Raw genomic sequence first — 404 nt, 5'->3', positions numbered from 1 at the left:
GGGAGAGAGCGAGGCGGGGGGGGGGGTTGTTAACAGTGCTGTGTTATCAGGAGAATGTATCTGTAACCACTGACACCTAGACATCAATCGTTTCATCTTGAAAAAGTAAAAAACAGTGAAAAATGTCCATCACAATGTCCCAGAGTCCAATGCAACAAAGCTATTCAATTTACAATGATATTAAACAGTGAAAAAGAGCAAAAAGAATTACATTTAAGAAGGTGGAAATTATGAGCGTTTAGCATTTTTTCTTGAGAATTTACAAAGTTCCAGGCTTTATGATTCCGATGATAAAAAATGCACGTCTGTTTAAAACCAGAGAGCTTGGTCGTTCTTTATCCCTATTTTCCCTTAAATACAAAGTCCAATAAAGTAAACTCAAACTCAATATTGTGTGTGTGTTG

At 36.6% G+C, this 404-nt stretch overlaps 1 protein-coding gene across 2 annotated transcripts in view; it reads right to left on the bottom strand.

Moving 5' to 3' along the window:
• The window catches only part of pacs1 (phosphofurin acidic cluster sorting protein 1), a 60,497-nt gene that overhangs the window by 8,403 nt on the left and 51,690 nt on the right, over positions 1 to 404 (bottom strand). The gene's annotated exons all lie outside the window — the stretch shown is intronic.

The sequence above is a fragment of the Etheostoma spectabile genome, chromosome 19, assembly GCF_008692095.1.
Source record: "Etheostoma spectabile isolate EspeVRDwgs_2016 chromosome 19, UIUC_Espe_1.0, whole genome shotgun sequence".
Lineage (NCBI taxonomy): Eukaryota > Metazoa > Chordata > Actinopteri > Perciformes > Percidae > Etheostoma > Etheostoma spectabile.
Note: the sequence above shows the minus strand (reverse complement) of the source record. Positions and strands in the feature narration are given on the sequence as shown.